The sequence below is a fragment of the Mustela erminea genome, chromosome X, assembly GCF_009829155.1.
Source record: "Mustela erminea isolate mMusErm1 chromosome X, mMusErm1.Pri, whole genome shotgun sequence".
Lineage (NCBI taxonomy): Eukaryota > Metazoa > Chordata > Mammalia > Carnivora > Mustelidae > Mustela > Mustela erminea.
Genome location: NC_045635.1, coordinates 66,447,133 through 66,465,097, shown reverse-complemented (window position 1 = coordinate 66,465,097; position 17,965 = coordinate 66,447,133). Strand labels below are relative to the sequence as shown.

Genomic DNA, 17,965 nt, shown 5'->3' with positions numbered 1-17,965 from the left:
CTAAACTTCAAGCTATATGACAAAGCTGTAGTCATCAGGAAAGTATGGTACTGGAACAAAAACACACATAAATCAATGGAACAGAATAGAAAACCCAGAAATGGACCCACAACTGTATGGTCAATTAATCTTCGACAAAAAGAATGGACACCCAGTGAAAAAAAGACAGTGTGTTCAACAAATGGTATTGGGGAAACTGGACAACAATGTGCAGAAGATGAAACTAGACCACTTTCTAACACCATACACAAAAATAAATTAAAAATGGATGAAAGATGCCTTTCAACGGATGAATGGATAAGGAAGATGTGGTCCATATACACTATGGAGTATTATGCCTCCATCAGAAAGGATGAATACCCAACTTTTGTAGCAACATGGACGGGACTGGAAGAGATTATGCTGAGTGAAATAAGTCAAGCAGAGAGAGTCAATTATCATATGGTTTCACTTATTTGTGGAGCATAACAAAAAGCATGGAGGACATGGGGAGTTAGAGAGAAGGGGGTTGGGGTGAATTGGAAGGGGAGGTGAATCATGAGAGACTATGGACTCTGAAAAACAAACTGAGGGGTTTGAAGTGGCGGGGGGGGGTGGGAGGTTGCGGTACCAGGTGGTGGGTATTATAGAGGGCACGGATTGCATGGAGCACTGGGTGTGGTGAAAAAATAATGATACTGTTATGCTGAAAATAAATAAATGAAAAAAATGGATAAAAGACTTAATTATGAGACAAGAATACATCAAAATCCTAAAAGAACACAGGCAGCAACCTCTTTGACATAAGCTGTAGCAACTTCTTACTAGAGACATCACCAGAAGCAAGTGAAACACAAGCAAAAATGAACTATTAGGACCTCATCAGGATAATCTTTATCACGATAAAATCTTCTGCATAGTGAAGGTAATAATCAAGAAAACTGAAAGGCAGCCTACAGAATGGGAAAAGATATTTGAAAATCATGTATCTGATAAAGTATTAGTATGCAAAATCTATAATGAACTTACCAAACTCAACACACAAAACCCAAAAAATCCAGTTAAGAAATGATCAGAAGACATGAATAGGCATTTTTCCAAAGAAGATAGTCAGATGGATAACAGATACATGAAAAGATGCTCAACATCACTCATCATCAGGGAAATACAAATCAAAACCATGATGAAACCTCACACCTTTGAGAATGTCTAAAATAAACAACAGAGGAAACAACAGGTGTTGGGTAGGATGCAGAGAAATGGGAGCCCTCTTACACCGTTGGTGGAAATGCAAATGGGTGCAGCCACTCTGGAAAGCAGCATGATGTTTCCTCAAAAAGTTAAAAATAGAAATACCCTTCAACCCAGCAATTGCACTATGTATTTACCTAGAGGATTCAAAAATATTCCTTCAAAGGATTACTTGTACCTTGATGTTCATAGCTGCATTATCAGCAATAGCTAAACTATAGAAAGAGCCCAAAGATCCACCAGTTGATGAATGGATGAAGAAGAGGTGGTATATATAAATATATAATGGACTGTTACTCTTCTTGTAAAAGAATGACATCTTGCCATTGCAATGATGTGGGTGGACCTAGAGTGTATTATTCAATGCAAAAAATGTCAGTCATATGACCTCACTCATATGTGGAAATTAAGAAACAAAACCGATGAACATGAGGGAAAAAAGAGAGACAAGCCATAAACCAGATTCTTATCTATAGAGAACACAGGGTTGCTGGAGGGGACGTTGGGTGGTTACTGGGTTGAGTGGTTATGGGTATTAAGTATAGAACATCTTGTGATGGGCATTGGGTGTTGTATGTAAGTGATGAATCACTAAATCCTATACCTGAAACTAATATTACACTGCCTGTTTATTAACTGGAATTTAAAGAACAACCTGAAAGAAGAAACAAAAACCAACATAAAAACAAAGACAAACAAAAACTACTATATGGCAATACATTTCCGTATAGTATGCCTCTCTCATAATTGGAGAAACTGCATATCAACCTGTTATTACAGGTGTTTTTTTCAATGTAACAGTATTTCCAATAGTGTATTAAGGATATGCTTGTAATTCTATATGCTATAAAAATGTTATAATGATTAATTCACTGGTGTCTAGGCTAGACTATCATGTAGTGATCGTATCAAGTAAGCTATCATAAAGCAACCATAATCCTTTAATTGTATAAGTCATTATAAAGATGAAAAATATGAATTTCTTTTTCATACCATCTTTACATTTTTTATGTCTATTGTTAGTACTACATAAAACATTTGCATTTTCTCTATTAAGTTGATATCAATGTAGGTATTGACAGATGATTTATCTTGTGGACAATGTACATTTCCAATATTGATAAATACTATACAGTACTATAAATATATTTTATTCCCATTATGATTTTCCTAATAACATTTTCTTATTTCTTCCTTATTTTATTGTAAGATAAAGTTCATATTATATATAACATACAAAATACATGGTATAGCTAAGACTTCTGCTCACCAGTAGGTTATTTGCACTTATGGTTTGGGGAACTTAAAAGTTACAGAAGGATTTTTGGGTTCACCAAAGGTTAGCATCCCTAATCCCCATATTGTTCAAGGGTCTAATGTATTTGATAGTATTGTACTGGTAACTTTATTTTAATAAACACTCTAGAGCCTAAACAATATACTAAATTACCCTACTGGAGGTATACTCTTTCATCCATTAGGCATATTGTCTTCCATTCTGAAGCAACTGGCTTGAAAGAACAGTGAAAAACTTCTAGATTCAGATATAGCACCAGTTAGGTAGCAATACCTTGCAGGGCTGGGATGGGGTTCACTAGAAAGCTATATATGCTCTGAATTATTGTCCAATATATGGAGCTGTTTCTCCCATAGCCAGGATTCATGAATCCAGAAATCAAGCAGTGGAAATAGAAGTGGCATTACTGATTATTACCTCCAGTAGCCCATTAGCAAAACTGTTCCTCCTGTTTCAGTAACTTTATGCTCTACTGGCCTACTACTGGTCTTAGTTTCAGAGGGGAGAATTCTTCTATAAGCAGGCAAAACAATGATTTTACTGAACTGCAGTTTAAGACTTTCACCTGGTCACTTTGGGGTCCTCATACCTCTGATATAACAAGGGGAAAAAAAGAATAGTTACTATGCTGGCTTGGATCCTAAATATCAAGGGGAAATTGGACTACTGGAATACTGTACCACCACAGAGGTAAAGAAGAGTAAGTCTGAAATGTGTAAGTTTTCTTAAGGCAGCACCTCTTAGTATTACCATGCTCTGTGATAAAAGTTAATGAAAAGTTGTAACATCTCTGTTCTCTCCTTCTCTTTCTCTCTTTCTCTCTCTCCATGTATGTATGCATGTAGATGTATATACTTAAAAGCGTGATTGCTAGATCAAAGGATACTTCTATTTTAATTTTTTTGAGCAACCTTCATACTGTTTGCCACAGAAGCTCCACCAGTTTGCATTCCCACCAACAGTTCAAGAGGCTCCTCTTCCTCTATATCCTCACCAAAACTTGCTCTTTTGTGTGTTTTTGATTTTAGCAATTCTGACAGGTGTGAGATGATATGTCATTGTAGTTTTGATATGCATTTCCTTGATGGTAAATAATGAATACCTTTTCATGTGTCTACTTGCCATCAGTATGTCTTCTTTGCAGAAATGTCTGTTCATGTTTTTGCCAATTTTTTTAACATTGGACTTACTCAACTTTTATTATTATTATTATTATTATTATTATTATTATTATTATTTTAATTAGTTCAACTTATTTATTTTCAGAAAAACAGTATTCATTATTTTTTCACCCTACCCAGTGCTCCATGCAATCGTGCCCTGTACAATACCCACCACCTGGTACCCTAACCTCCCACACCCCTGCCACTTCAATCCCCTCAGATTGTTTTTCAGAGTCCATAGTCTCTCATGATTCACCTCCAATTCCAATTTACCCCAACTCCCTTCTCCTCTCTAACACCCCTTGTCCTCCATGATATTTGTTATGCTCCACAAATAAGTGAAACCATATGATAATTGACTCTCTCTGCTTGACTTACTTCACTCAGCATAATCTCTTCCAGTCCCGTCCATGTTGCTACAAAAGTTGGGTATTCATCCTTTCTGATGGAGGCATAATACTCCATAGTGTATATGGACCACATCTTCCTTATCCATTCGTCCGTTGAAGGGCATCTTGGTTCTTTCCATAGTTTGGCGACCGTGGCCATTGCTGCTATAAACATTGGGGTACAGATGGCCCTTCTTTTCACGACTTCTATATCTTTGGGGTAAATACCCAGGAGTGCAATTTGTATGGAATCAGAAGAGACCCCAAATCACTAAGGAAATGTTGAAAAACAAAAATAAAGCTGGGGGCATCACGTTACCTGATTTCAAGCTTTATTACAAAGCTGTGATCACCAAGACAGCACGGTACTGGCATAAAAACAGACACATAGACCAGTGGAACAGAGTAGAGAGCCCAGATATGGACCCTCAACTCTATGGTCAAATAATCTTCGACAAAACAGGAAAAAATATACAGTGGAAAAAAGACAGTCTCTTCAATAAATGGTGCTGGGAAAACTGGACAGCTATATGTAGAAGAATGAAACTCGACCATTCTCTTACACCGTACACAAAGATAAACTCAAAATGGATAAAAGACCTCAACGTGAGACAGGAATCCATCAGAATCCTAGAGGAGAACATAGGCAGTAATCTCTTCGATATCAGCCACAGCGACTTCTTTCAAGATACGTCTCCAAAGGCAAAGGAAACAAAAGCAAATATAAACTTTTGGGACTTCATGAAAATCAAAAGCTTCTGCACAGCAAAGGAAACAGTCAAAAAAAAACAAAGAGGCAACCCACGGAATGGGAGAAGATATTTGCAAATGACAGTACAGACAAAAAGTTGATATCCAGGATCTATAATGAACTCCTCAAACTCAACACACACGAAACAGGCAAACATATCAAAAAATGGGCAGAAGATATGAACAGACACTTCTCCAATCAAGACATACAAATGGCTATCAGACACATGAAAAAATGTTCATCATCATTTGCCAATTTTTAATTGGATTATTTGTTTTGGGGGGTTGAATTATATATGTTCTTGATATATTTTGGATACTAACACTTTATCACTTATGTCATTTGTAAGTATCTTCTCCCATTCTGTAGGTTGCCTGTTAGTTTTGTTTATCATTTCTTTCACTGTGCAAAAGCTTTTTATTTTGATGTAGCTATTTTTGCTTTTTTCCCCCTTGCCTCAGGAGACATATCCAGGGGGGAAAAAAAGTGCTACAGCCAATGTCAAGAAAGTTGTCCCACATGTTTCTTTTCTAAGATTTTTAGGGTTTCAGGCCTATTATTTAGGTCTTTAATCCATTTTGAATTTATTTTTAGGCATGGTGTAAGTAAGTGGTCCAGTTTTATTCTTTTGAATGTTGCTGTCCAGTTTTCCCAACACCATTTATTGAAGACACGTTATTTTTTTTTTATTGGGTATTCTTATTGCGCATTATTTCCTGCTTTGTTGAACATTAACTGACCTTATAATTGTGGGCTTATTTCTGGATTTTCTAGTCTATTCCATTGATCTATGTTTCTATTTTTCTGCCAATACTGCACTGGCTTGATGACTACAGCTTAGTCCTATAACTTCAAATCTGGGATTGGGATACCTACAGTTTTGCTTCTCTTCTTAAAAATTGCTTTGTCTATTAGGGATATTTCATGGTTTAATACAAACTTTAGGATTGTTTGTTGTAGTTCGGTGAAAAATGTTGGTATTCTGATAGGGATTGCATTAAATGTACAGATTACTTTAATGGTATATACATTTCAAAAATATTTGTTCTTCCTATCCATGAGCATAGAATATGTCTTTCCAGTTTTTGGTGTTCTCTTCAATTTATTTTTTTCAGTTTTTAAAATAGTTTTCAGAGCACAATTCTTTCACTCTTTGGTTAAGTTTATTCCTGTGAAACTTACTATTTTTTCATGGAACTGTAATTGTGATTGTTTCCTTAATTTCTCCTTCAGCTGCTTTATTATTGATGTATAGAGATAGAATAGTTTTATGTACATGGATTTTGCAACCTGCAACTTAACTGTATTTGTTTATCAATTTTAGCGCTTTTTTGTAGAGTCTTTCAGGTTTTCTATGTAGTACCATGTCATCTACAAAGAGTGAAAGTTTTATTTCTTCCTTACTAATTTGTATGGCTTTGGGTTTTATTTTTTTCTGTGACTAGGATGTCCAGTACTATGTAATAACATAACTGGGTATCTACATTCAAAGGAATACAATTTAACCCTTAACTTGCACAATACTAAAAAATAATCTCATATTGGATTACAAAAAAAATTCAACCCAGAGTGAATTAAACATTCAAATATAAGACCTGACACCATAAAACTCCTAGAAGAAAACATTGCAAAAAACCTCCTTGACAGTGACCTTAGCATAGCTTTTTGGATATGACATGAAAAATCATGTAAGCAAAAATAAATAATAGAAACATAAACTTAAACAAACTTTTGCTCTACAGCAAAAGAAATAATAAAAAATAAAAGGCAACCTATAGTAAAGAGATCATATTTCATGGTCAACTAATCTTCGACAAAGCAGGAAAGAATATCAGATGGAAAAAAAGTCTCTTCAAATGGTTTTGGGAAAATTAGATAAAATAAAAAATGAGCCATTGGGAATTCATCAGGGTAAAAAAGCTTTTGCACAACAAAGGGAAAGTCAACAAAACTAAAAAGTTGCTTCCATATCATGGCTATTGTAAATGTTGCTGCACTATACATAGCAGTACATATCTCTCAATTAGAGTTCTCATTTACTTTGGGTAAATACCCAATAGGGGAATTATTGGATGATATGGTATTTGTATTTATTTTTATTTTTTGAGAAATTTCCATACAGTTTTCCACAGTAGCTATACAAATTTATATTTGCAACAACAGTCTACAAGGGTTCCTATTTTTTTTCACATCTTTGCCAACATCTGCTGTTTATTTATTTTTGATTTTAGTCATTCTGACACATGTAGGGTGATATCCTATTGTGGTTTTGAATATTACCCAGCCATATAAAAGGATGAAATTTTGCGATTTGTGACAACATGGATGCACCTACAGGTTATTATGTTACATGAAATAAATCACACTGAGAAAGACGAGTAACATTTGATTTCATTCAAGTGTGAAATCTAAAACAAAACAAAATGGAATAAATGAATAAACACACACAAAGTAGGCTCAGACCTATAAATACAGAGGACAAACTGACGGATGCCAGAGGGAAGGATTGGGGGTTGGGCAAAATGAGTGAAAGGGAGTGGGAGATATAGGTTTCCAGTTATGGACTAAATAAGTCATGGGGGAAAAAGGTACAACATAGGGAATCTAATCAATGATATTGTAATAGCTATATATGGTGACAAATGTTAGCTACACTTGTGGTGAACATAGCATAACATTTAGAGAAGTTGAATCACTATGTTGTACACCTGAATCTAATGTAACTTTGTGCATGAACTATACTCAGACTTTGAAATCATATATATAAAAATAAAATAAAAAATAAATCAACTGTCAAAGTATAGAAAACAAACAAAATGACTATTCAATCATTCAATACATGCATGTTTACTATGGTAATTTGAAATTTTAAAAAAATACTAAACATTACTTCCAACTTGAGCAGAGAACAACTCTGGATTCTGTGTGCTTTTGCCACCTTTTAATATCTGCATTAATGTCAGCAGATACTATCTTATTATGGTTATCATAGCTTAGAGCCAAGAGAGGGCAGTAAATAACAACTCAGGTGGGGTCCCTGTACAATTTCACTGGTGAAAAGGATACTGTATTGGCTGAAAACAGCACAGAACTAATTCAGTCAGGCTATTTAAGAATTAGATGACTACAATTTTGTTATTCTCCAGAAATCCTAGAGTATTAATAATATGTGTTAACTTTGAACATGTGAAAATTGAAGTTATGAGCAAGAAAGTAAAGGCTAAGAATTTTATGATGCTAATTAATTCACTTATGTATATTTTAAAGGTATCACAATGTATTGGTTTTTATAAAGAAAAATAGCATTCTTTTAGAAGTAACCTATAAAGCAAGTCCTGGAATTTTAGAATATGCCAAACACATAAACACATTTTGTTTTAAAATGTTGAAAGAAATCATTCAAAACAATAATTGAGATCTTGATTTTTTTGTAAAAAAGTCTTGAATTAGTAAAGAATTTTAGTAGATGTTATAAAAAGCAATAAGACTCCATTTCCACAAGAAGTATCTTTAAAGCAAAGTGGAAAAAAGAAAGTATGTCCATAAAAGAAAAGAGACAATAAGGTTAAAAAAGCGTAAGTCTATATTCCAAAGACCTACATTAAGTAAATATTTACATAATAATTTAGGTTTTTTTTCATATTTAAAAATCTCCAAGTATCTGACTTCAGTATGGAAAACAAGACCCTTGATTCGGTTTGTTTATGAAAACAATGAAAAGTATATAATAAAAAGATGTCATGGTTGTTTGTTTCTGAGATAGTATAAAAAAGTAGTACAGAGAAATTTCTTTCTTTAAGAAGTGTGATAGAACTGGATGATTTTTTTCTTATTAAAAATGTAACATAGGAAACAAAGGAGTAGCAGGATAAAACTGTAATTGTTAATATGCTAATAAAATGTTCTGCACATATACAGAGTCTATCAAAAAAATCTCACATCAGAAGGAGAAGGTCAAATAAAAAACAAAACAGAAAAACCACAAAAAGAACTGAGAACCAAAGCAGAAACTGAGAAAAGGAATAAGGAACAAAATCAAAATACTGGAAATATCAAATGCAGATGTTAAAAGAAGAGCTGGAAGAAATACTTCAACAAGGAAACAAACAAACTTGGAAGAATTATGATGGGAGAGGAATAGTTGGACCATAAACTTGCCTCATCTCTCAAACACAGCTAAATAATTATCAAATAATCCGAACATCCAAGACTTCACCCTGAGGACCGAGAGAACAAACGCACAAGTCTACAAGTAGAGAAGTGACCACCTTCTGAAAGGTAGGAGGTGTGGAGAGTTGATTTTGGGGTATAAGAACTGTAGGTGCTGTGAAGGGAAAGGACCTTTATTTATGGAGACTACCGAAAGGTATTATAAGCAGCAAAATGCAAAACCTGAGGTTTTAGAAGTCTGCCACCACCAAGGTGGTACTTGGCTTAGAGTGGCTCAGGTGGGGAAGGGGGTGGAGACCCAGGAGTGGGCAGTGTGATCTTACGATCTTCCAGGTCACAAGAAGAATGGCTGGCACCAACGTGCTGCTCTGTTCCCAGACATAGAAGTGGGGATTCTGGCTGCGGGCAGCAAGCCTGGGTGCTAGCTCTCTACTCTACCTTGCCATAAACTCAGAAGCACTGTGTGGTCATGCAACTGCTTTCCTGGAACAGGCCAGCAAATGGCAAAAGCATGGTGAGACCCTCCCTCAGAGGATCAGTATGGGTCTGCATTTGAAACCTAATCTCATGACTGAGATAAAACAGCTCAGACACAGGCAGGGTGAAGACAGGGATATGACACAAACAGAGGGCACAAGAGGGTGATTGTTTACTCTCCCGAGGGCTTCCTGAAGAGTGGCAGGTGCAAACTCAGGACTCTGGGGCTAAAGAGTGGGGTGCAGCTGTTTTTACCCCACCCATCAGCCCTGAAAGTCTTCAGGGAGTAAAACAGTGCCACCTAGTGGAGGCCAGAGCCCCATACACCAAGCCTCGCCCTCTCTGTGCCCTGCAGGCACATCTCTACTAGGGCAAGTCCACCAGAGAATCAGTGCAACAGACCTCCTCCCCCAGAAAACCAGCACAAACACCTTCCATACACCAAATCCGCTGATCAGAAGGAGCTGCAAAGTTTCAGCTCTTGGAGAAATAGGATAGAGCTTTCTTTTATTTATTTTTATTTTTTATTAATTTTTATTTTTCTTATTTTTAATTCTTTTTTATCTTTTTTCATTTTTTACTTTTATAAATATCTTTTATGTCTTTTATTTTATTTTATTATTTTATTATTTATATTTTTGGATCTGGTTTCTTTTCACAAGCAGACCAAAGCACACCCAGGATCTCGTGCTTTTTGTTGTTGTCATTGTTGTTTTATTTTTGTTTTTGATTTTCTGGATAAAATGACAAGAGAGAGGAATTTACTACAAAAATAATAGGAAGTAGAACTAACAGTTAAGGATTTAATACAGTTATATGTAAGATGTCTGAATGAGAATTTAAAACAACAATTATAAGGATACTAGCTGGGTTTGATAAAAGCATGGAAAACACTAGAGACCCCCTTAATGCAAAGATAAGAGAACCAAAATCTAATCAAACCAATATTAAAAATTCTATAACTGAAATGCAAACCTGAATGGATGCCATAACATGAGGATGGGTGAATCAGAAGAATGAATCAATCATAGAAATACCTTATGATCTATCAATTGCACTACTTGGTATTTACCCAAGGGGTACAAAAATACAAATTTAAAAGGGTACCTTCTCCCCAAAGTTCATTATCAACAATAGTCAAATTATGCAAAGAGCCCAATGTCCATTTACTGATGAATGGATAAAGAAATTATGGTGTAGATACATAATGGACTATTACTCATCTATCAGAAAAAATGAAATCTTGCCATTTGCAATGATGTAGATGAAGCTAGAGTGTATGATTTAAGTGAAATAAGTCAGTCAAAGAAAAATAAATACCATATGATTTCACTTGTATGTGGAATTTAAGAAACAATACAGATGAACATATGGGAAGGGGAAAAGAAAAAAAAAAGAAGAGAAGGAAACAAACCATGAAACTCAAAGATACAGAACAAACTAAGCATTGATGGAGGAAGGTGTGTGTTGGGGGGGATGAAGTAGATGGTTGATGCATATTAAGCAGCCCACTTGCATTGAGCACCAGGTGTTTTATGTAAGGGATGAATCACTGAATACTACTCCTGAAACCAATAATGCAGTTTGTTAACTAATTAGACTTAAAAAAAAAAAAACTGAAGAAGAAAGGAAAAAGAAAATAAACTTAGAGACCATCAGGCTTATAGAATGCTGTACCTGATGTTACAATGATGTTTTGAGCCCTTTGACTAGGGGTCAAGAACCACAAGCCCAGTCGTAAAACCCAGCCACACAGAGAAACATTGTGAGCCTGGATTGTTTCAGGTGTCTTCAAAGTCTTTTAACTTATCCAAATGCCCCACAATTATACCTCTTATCTAACACTCCTCCCTCATCCAGGGAAATATGTTGAAAATCCTTGCCATTGGGGCACCTAGGTGGCTTAGTTGGTTAAGCAACTGCCTTCAGCTCAGGTCATGATCCTGGAGTCCTGGGATTGAGTCCCACATCAGGGACTCGGCAGGGAGTCTGCTTCTCCTTCTGACCCTCCTTCTCATGCGCGCGCTCTCTCTCTCTCTCTCTGTCTCTCTCATTCTCTCTCTGTCTCTCTCTCAAATAAATAAATAAAATATTTTAAAAAGAGAAAAAAAATCTTTGCCATAAAGGAAGGAAGCAGGCTCCTTTACTCAGAACTGCATAATTTGCCCTTAGTCCTGTAAATCCAGCTTGATACTCAGAGAGCAGGAGAAAAGGTCCTGGGTACCCACCTCCTCAAGCTTTGATATGTAAATGGAGTTTATACTTCATCTAATAGAGATAATTCAGTCACCATTTGATATTTGTTGCATGCTAAATAATGAATGATATGGGATGAATATACTTGTCTCAGTTCCAAATTTTTTTTCAGATATTATATGGTACAAGCTGGATAGCTAGTTTGTGCAATCATATCCTGAATGCCCCTGGTATTTTTAAGTGTATATTTTAATTTCCATTAGTTAACATACAGTGTTATATTAGTTTCAGGTATACAATATAGTGATGCAACAATCCCATACGTCACCTAGTGCTAATCAGGGCAAGTGCACTCCTTAATACCCACCTTCTGTTTAACCCATCCCCCCATCTACCTCCCCTCTGGTAACTATCATTTGGTTCTCTATTCTTGTTACTCTCTCTATGTTAATCTGTTTTGTTTCTTAAACTCCACATATGAATGAAATCATATGGTATTTGTTGTTCTCTGACTCTCTTATTTTACTTAGTGTAATACCCTCTAGCTCAATCCACATCTTTGCAACTTATTTTACTTAGTATAATACACTCTAGCTCAATCAACATCTTTGCACATGGCAAGATTTCATTCTCTTTTTGGCTTAGTAAAATTCTGTTGTTTATATATACCAAATCTTCTTTATCTATTCATCAGTTGTTGGACATTGGTTCCATAATTCGGCTATTATAAATGCTGCTATAAACATAGGGGTTCATGTGTCCTTTGAATTAGTGCTTTTGTATTCTTTGGGTAAATACCCAGTAGTGTAATAGCTGAATCATGGGGTAGTTCTTTTTTAAAGTTTTTGGAGAAAGATCCATACTGTTCTCCACACTTTGCATCCCACAAACAGTGCAGGAAGGTTCCTTTTTCCCCACATCCTGGCAAACTCTAGTTACTTCATGTGTTTATTTTAGCCATTCTGAGAGGTGTGAAGTGATATATTCTTGTAGGTTTGATTTGAACTTCCCTGATGGTAAGTGAAGAACAACTTTTCATGAGCCCATTGGCCATCTGTATGTCTTCTTTGGGAAAATGTCTGTTCATGTCTTCTGCCCAATTTTTAATCGGATGATTTGTTTTTTGGGTGTTGAGTTTGATAAGTTCTTTATATATTTTAAATAATAACCCTTATTGAATATGTCATTTTCAAATATGTTCTCCCATTCTGTATATTGCATGTTAGTTTTATTCCTTTTTTTTCCTTCCATGTGCAGAAGCTTTTTATTTTGAAGTCCCAATAGTTTATGTTTGCATTTGTTTCCCTTGCCCTATGGGACCTATTTAGAAAAAAAGTTGCTATGGCCCATATTAAAGAAGTTACTGCCTGTGTTCTCTTCTAGGATTGTTCTAGATTTCAGATCTCACATTTAGGTCTTTTTAATTTTTTTTATGCTGTTTTAGCCACCATGCAGTATATCATTAGTTCTTGATGTAGTGTCCATGCTTCATCGTTTGTGTATAACACCCAGAGTTCCATGCAATATGTTCCCCCCCTTAATATAATCCATTCTGAATTTGTTTCTGTGTATCCTATAAGAAAATAGTCCAGTTTGGGGGTGCCTGGGTGGTTCAGTGGGTTAAGCCTCTGCCTTCAGTTCAGGTGATGGTCTCAGGGTCCTGGGATCGAGCACCACATCAGGCTCTCTGCTCAGCGGGGAGCCTGCTTCCCTCTCTTTCTGCCTGCCTCTCTGCCTACTTGTGATCTCTGTCTGTCAAACAAACAAACAAACAAACAAATAAATAAATCTTATTTAAGTACAGTTTTATTGTTTTGAATATTGCTGTCCACTTCTAACACCATTTGTTGAAGAGATTGTCTTTTGCCATTGGATATTATTATCTGCATTTCTGAAGATTAATTGATAATGTAGTTGTTGGTTCATTCCTGGGTTTTCTATTCTGTCACATTCACTTATGTGTCTCTTTTTGTCCCAGTACCATACCATTTTGATCACTATAGCTTTGTAATATAACTTCAGTTCTGTAACTGTGAAGCCTTCAGCTTTCCTTTTTTTTTTTTTTTTTTTTTTTTTCTTTCCCCAAGATTGTTTTACTTGTTAGGCTCATTTGTGGTTCCATACAAATTTCAGAATTATATTTGTAGGTCTGTGAAAAAAATGTTGTTGATAATTTGATAGGGATTGCATTAAATTTGTAGATTGTTTTGATAATATAGACATTTTAACAATATTTGTTCTTCTGACCCATGAACATGAAATTTATTTTCATTTTTTGGGTCATCTTTAATTTCTTTCATCAATGTTTTATAGTTTTCAGAGTACAGATCTTTCACCTCTTTAGATTTATTCCTAGGTATCTCACTTTTTTGGGTGAAATTATAAATGAGACTCTTTTCTTAATTTCTTTTTCAGCTATTTCATTGTTAGTGTATAGAAATGCAACAGATTTCTATACATTGATTTTGTATCCTGTTATTCAACTGAGTTTGTTTATCAGTTTTGGCAGGTTGTTCTGTTGTTGCTTTTTGTTTCTTTTCTTAGTGGAGTTGTTCAAGTTTTCTGTATATAGTATCATGTCATCTTTGTATAGTGAATGTCTTATTTCTTCCTTACCAATTTGGATTATATATATATATATATATATATATATATATATATATATATAGTCTGCTATCTGTGTCTAGGATTTCCAGTACTATGTTGAATAAAAGTGGTGAGAATAGACATCCTTGTTTTGTTCCTGATTAAGATAATGTGGGGTTTTCATATATGGCCCTTATTATGTTTAGGTGTGTTCCCTCTAAACCTACCTTGTTTGAGATTTTTATCATGAATGGATGCTGTACTTCATCAAATATTTTTTTGCATCTATTGAAATGATTATCTTGTTCTTATCCTTTCTCTCATTGATATGATATATCATGTTGATTGATTTGCAAATTTTGAACCACCCTTGCAAACCAAGGAATAAATCCCACTTGATTATAGTGAAAGAATTTTTTAATGTATTATTAGATGTATCATTGGATTTGGTTTGCTAGTATTTTGTTGAGGTTTTTTTTTTTTTGCATTTCTGTTCATCACAGACATTGGCTTGTCATTCTCTCTCCCTCTCTTTAAACATTACAAATAAGATTTATTTTTATTTGTTACAATTAAGTGTCTGAACTTTAGATAGATCCTTGGATTATTGGTTCATTTTATCGGCTCCTTCAACTTTAGCACTTGTCTTATCCCCAGTAGCTTTTCCAGACTACAAATTTCACCAAGAAACTCCACTTTGTTTGTTGAGAGAGAGAGAAAGTGTGTGAGCAGGGGAAAGGGCTCCCAGGTGGACATTGAGCCCAATGTGGGGCTCAGTCTCATAACCCTGAGATCATAACCTGAGCCAAAATCAAGAGCCAGATGCTTAACTGATGGAGCCACATAGGCACCCCACATTTTATTTTTCTAACAAAGTCATCACGGAGTGGATAAATGGGCTGACAACACTTTCTATGTCTTTTCTGATTCTGTTTGGAATCAGTTTATTGACTACTTCTTTCAAGTCATTTGTCTGCACCTCTCAGGTCATGATTTCTATCATCTTTTTCCAAATTTGGCAGACCTGTTTGTACTGAGCATAAGAGGTTTTCCAAATCTAATTGTTATACTTTTTCAGTAAAACCTACAGAAACTAGACAAAATAAATAGCCACTGATAGTCTTGACATCAACATAAGCTTCAATCATGATCTGCCTTTTTTTTTTTTTTTTTTTTTTTTTAGCATGAAGTACATTTTGTCACAGGTAAGATCCATGGCATGAAAATTAGTCAGGCAGTTTTTTCCCTAGACATCCTGAGTAATTAGCTTGAATTTTCTAAATGTAATTTCATCATTCTGCAGATCAGTAAGGCTCACTTCAAAAAGAATTCCCTTGAGGCCATTAGATGTGATTTTGGTTGCTTGAGTTCTTTTGACTGTTTTGTTTTTTTTTTTTTCACCCAATATATCTTATATTGAATGTAGGTGGTGCTTTCACATCAAACCAATTTTTCTCAGAAAATGGATCAACCACTTTATTCTTGCCTCCCATTTTGCTGCTTTTCATAAGGTGTTTGTTTTTGTGGACTACTGTGGTACTGCTCAGGGAGCCAAAAGCCTGTAATTGTCTCTTTCTTTTTTCTTTCTTTCTTTCTTTTTCTCTTTCTTTCTTTATTTCTTCTTTCGTGTCTTTATCTTTTTTTGGTATGAGAATAATGCTGACCTCATAGAATGAATTTTGAAGTTTTCCTTCCTCTTCTGTACTTTGGAATAGTTCAAGAAGAATGGTTATTGATTCTTCTTAAATATTTGGTAGAATTAATCTGTGAAGCCATCCAGTCCTAGTCTTTTGTTTGTTGGGAGGTCTTTTGTTTTATTTTTTCATTTTTTAAAGGATTTTATTTATTTATTTGACAGAGAGAGAGATCACAAGTAGGCAGAGAGGCAGGCAGAGTGAGAGGAAGGGAAGCAGACTCCCTGCTGAGCAGAGAGCCTGATGTGGGACTCGATCCCAGAACCCTGAGATCATGACCTGAGCCAAAGGCAGCGGCTTAACCCACTGAGCCACCCATGCGCCCCATTTTTTGTTTTTTGCCAATTTTTGTTTTTGTTTTTTACTGAATCAATTTCTTTGCTGGTAATCGGTCTGCATAAATTTTCTAATTCTTCCTGTTTCCATTTTGGTAGTTTCTATGTTTTTAGGATTTTATCAGTTTCTTCCAGGTTGTCCAGTGTGTTGGCAGATAACTCTCATAATATTCTATTATAATTGTATTTATTTGCTGTTAGTTGTTATTCTCTCTTATTTGTGATTTTATTTGACTCATTTCTCTCTTTTTTTGATAAGTTCAATTAGAGGGTTATCAATTTTATTTATTTTTTCAAAGAATCACCTCCTAGTTTCATGGATTTATTCTATTGTATGTTTAGTTTCAATATAATGTATGTCTGTTCTATTCTTTGTTATTTCATTTTCAGTTGTTTCCATGTAATTCTTTATTTATTCTTTTATTTCATGGTTGACCCATTCATTGTTTAGTACTGTGTTATTTAACCTCCATGTATTTTTGGTCTTTATAGATGTTTATCTTGTTGTTGACTGCTAGTTGCATTATGTTGTGGTCAGAAAAGATGCATGGTATGACTATTCATTCATTCATTTATTCATATTTGGTGAAGGCTGTTTTGTGACCTAATATGTGATGTATTCTAGGGAATGTTCCATGTGCACTTGAGAAGCATGTGTATTCTGCTCTTTTAGGATGGAATGTTCTGAAAACATCTTCCAAATCCATCTGGCCCAGTGTATTATACAGAGCCACGCTTTCTTTGTTGCTTTTCTGTTTATGATATATCAATGGACATGAGTGAGGTGTTAAAGTCCGATACTATTATGGTATTATTATTTACATTTGTTAGTAATTATTTTATGTATTTTGGTTATTAATTCCTTAATAAGTATATGGTTTGCAATTTTTTTTCAATTCTGTATGTTGTCTTTTCATTTTATTGTTACTTTTGCTATCGAAAAATATTTTAGTTTAATGTAGTACCACCTATTTTTTTATTGTGCTTTAAGTGTCATATCAAAAAAATTCAGTGTTAAAACCCATGTCAAGAACAATTTTCTTATGTTTTATTTTAGGAGATTTATGGTTGTACTGATGGTTTACACTTAAGCCCTTAATCCATTTCAAGTCAATTTTTGTGTGTAGGGTACGAAATGGATCTAATTTTATTCTTTTGCACATGAATATCTCGTTTTTCCCAGCAATGTTATTAAAGAGACTGTTTTCTCCATTTAGTATTTTGGCTCGTTTGTCAAATATTAATTAACAATATTTAGAATTAGTCGACAAATATATGTTGTTTTCTTTTCAAAGTCCTAGTTTTGTTCTATTGATCTGTGTATCTGCTTTTATGTCAGTAAAATACTGGTTTTTTAAAGATTTTACTTACTTATTTGACAGAGAGAGATCACAAGTAGGCAGAGAGGCAGGCAGAGAGAGAGGGGGAAACAGGCTCCCCACTGAGCAGAAAGCCCAATGTGGGGCTCAATCCCAGGACCCTGAAATCATGACCTGAGCCAAAGGCTTAACCCACTAAGCCATCCAGGCACCAAATTACCATACTGTTTTGATTACTATAGCTATAAAGTATAGCTTAAAATCCAGAATTGTGATATGGTATTTTTTTTCTTCTTTCCCACTTTTACTTTGGTCACTTTGGGTTTTATATGGTCCCATAAAAATTTTAGTTTTTTTT

General features: G+C 34.9%; 1 pseudogene; it reads right to left on the bottom strand.

Annotated features, from left to right (window-relative positions):
- Positions 1-9,017: 9,017 nt before the first annotated feature.
- Positions 9,018-15,752, bottom strand: LOC116582289 (annotated as a pseudogene).
- Between the last annotated feature and the right edge of the window lie 2,213 nt (positions 15,753-17,965).